This window comes from Chrysochloris asiatica, unplaced genomic scaffold (assembly GCF_000296735.1).
Source record: "Chrysochloris asiatica unplaced genomic scaffold, ChrAsi1.0 scaffold00021, whole genome shotgun sequence".
Lineage (NCBI taxonomy): Eukaryota > Metazoa > Chordata > Mammalia > Afrosoricida > Chrysochloridae > Chrysochloris > Chrysochloris asiatica.
Genome location: NW_006408539.1, coordinates 19,224,192 through 19,226,650, shown reverse-complemented (window position 1 = coordinate 19,226,650; position 2,459 = coordinate 19,224,192). Strand labels below are relative to the sequence as shown.

General features: G+C 44.6%; 1 pseudogene; it reads right to left on the bottom strand.

Moving 5' to 3' along the window:
- Positions 1-381: 381 nt before the first annotated feature.
- Positions 382-2,004, bottom strand: LOC102837911 (annotated as a pseudogene).
- Between the last annotated feature and the right edge of the window lie 455 nt (positions 2,005-2,459).

The window sequence follows — 2,459 nt, the reverse complement described above, 5'->3', positions numbered from 1 at the left end:
ACTTAAAAATAAAGTAAAATAAGGGTGGACATATATTTTTCTCCTGGGGAAACCATCAAAGCAGATATTCAAATGTGGACTTTTTATCGAATTCGTTTTACAAAAAAGCAAAAACCAAACCTCTCCCCAGCCGTTCCTCTACTGTCAGTGTTGTGCCTGGAAGGAAAAAGCAAATCCCCAAACCTGTCCACCCCCCAAACCCCAAACAAAACAAAACCCACAAAACAAGGGATTGAAAAAGTTGGAGAAAACCTTTTAACATGTGACCGTTTCTTTATATAAAACTAGCTGAGGTTTTTTGACTGGTAAGGTGACAGGTAAACAGCACAAGGTGAATCCACATCAGAGTCACTGGGGCGTGGCTCAGGCATGTCTCATAATTTACCATAGCGATGTCTTAAAATTGAATTTCAGTTTTAGCAGATACTTCAGATTTACCTGAGCAATGTCATAGACAATATACTCGTTACACAGTAGACAGGTGTCGTTAATACCAGATGAAATCCCTGAACCTCAGCACCATCCAAAGTAATACTAGCTGAAGGGTCAGGGGGTAGTTTTGCCCAAATCTTTGACACTGTGCTTGCCCTTGGGTAACTTGCTGATAATGTGAAGCATGCTTTATAGTTCATACAAATTTCCAAGAGCAACTTCTCCCAACAAGATTGATCCTATTGGGTCTCCCTGAGATGTGTGGCAGTAGTTGGCACTCTTGGAGACCATGTCGGTGAAATAGATTCCTTTACTGAACATGTAGCCTGTCACAGGCACTTCTGGAGGGGCAATCCGGAGACCCTGAGATAAGATCCCAGCAAAGTTGGTGGTGTGGAGCCCTGCCGTAGAAGCCTATGGTTGTGAAGCTGCCTGAAGGGCTTGTAGAGCTAGTTCTCCCCTTCACGCTCAATCTTAAAGATATCAATGACTTCCAAGTCATAAGCATTGTGTGTGGTCGCATGAGTGTTTTTGACATACTTCCTGATGATCTTGGCTTCTTCAGAATCTCTGTCAATCACCTTCATCTCTGTTCTGAGCTTCTCATAGTTAACGTCGATCGGGTCCCTAATGCTATCCTCAGACCCAATCCTGAGCAGACTATAGACCACCTTGATGTCCAGCAGGTTGTCCAACATTTCTACCTTGGCCTGTACACTGTCTGCATTGTTTAGCAGTGGAGCTTTCTTCATCCCAAAGTCATGGGGGATCAGGATATAGAAGTGATTTGAGAGATCCAGGATCTGGGAATCACTGCTGCCCTGGGATAATACTTGTTGGACCTCGCTGAGGATGGAGTATGCCGCCTGGATCTGCCTTTTGCTCAGCTTCCCCAGGGGCATCTTCTGAAGGTCAATCTCATACTTCACCATAGCCTTCTTCATACTTTCCATGTCAAAGATCATCTTAATGAGGTCCTGAACTGGCTTGGGGACCTTGGACTTGGTGCCAGGGTTTACTGTAAGCTTCTTCACTGCCTCTTCATCCTGTCCATAGTCAATCTCCAGAGAGTAGAATTTTGGGGGGTACTTTGTCAAGTTCTTGGAGTGCCAGGCATTCCCAGGTTTTTCTTCATATAATTTAATAAAGTGCTCAATAGCATCTTCCTTTGATGGCATCTGCTCCAGTTTGTTACTCCCAATGAGTGTGCCCACACAGCCCCAGGACCTGAATTTCCAGTATCTGCTTTCTTTATCCTCCTCCAAAAGTTGTAGCTTGTAATAAGAGTTGGTTCCTTTGCTGATGTCCACCAGACCTAGGGTGGCACTGAAGACCTTCTCGCCTTTCTCCAGGGCATGTGCAGAATGTTCAAGACCAGAGTCAGGATCCACAGCTGCTCCTCCTTTAAGAGTCAATTTCATTCTCTTTTTAGATTTATTGACACCTTCCTCTTTGATGGGGGTTTTGCTCTTCTTGGGAAGTGTGGCCCCTGACTTTGCCCTTGGGGCTGCTGCTCCATCAGGCTCTGCCTTCACCTCAGCCCTCCCAGGGGGACAATATGTGCCCAGTCATGCACCAGCCTCACAATTTTTGTTACAGTTGAGCCATTGTTGCTGCCACGGTTCCAACCCATCTAATTGGGGGTTTACCTCACTTTTACTGACCCTCCACTTTGCTAAGTATAATGACCTTCCTTCTCCAGGGATTGTTGTCTCCTGATCATATATACAAAATACGAGAAATGAAGTCTCACCATACTGGCTGTAGAGAGCATTCTGGCTGCACTTCTTCCAACACAGATTTGTTTGTTCTTCTGGAAGTCCATGGTGTTTTCAATATGCTTCTCCAACGCCATAACTCAAATGTATCAAGTCTTCTAGAGTCTTTCTTATTTGTTGTCCAACTTTCACAATGCATAAGGAGTGATTGAAAATACCTTGATTTAGGTCAGGCACACCTTAGTCCTCAAACTTACATCTTTGCTCGTCAACACTTTAAAGAGGTCTTGGGCAGCAGACTTGTCCAAT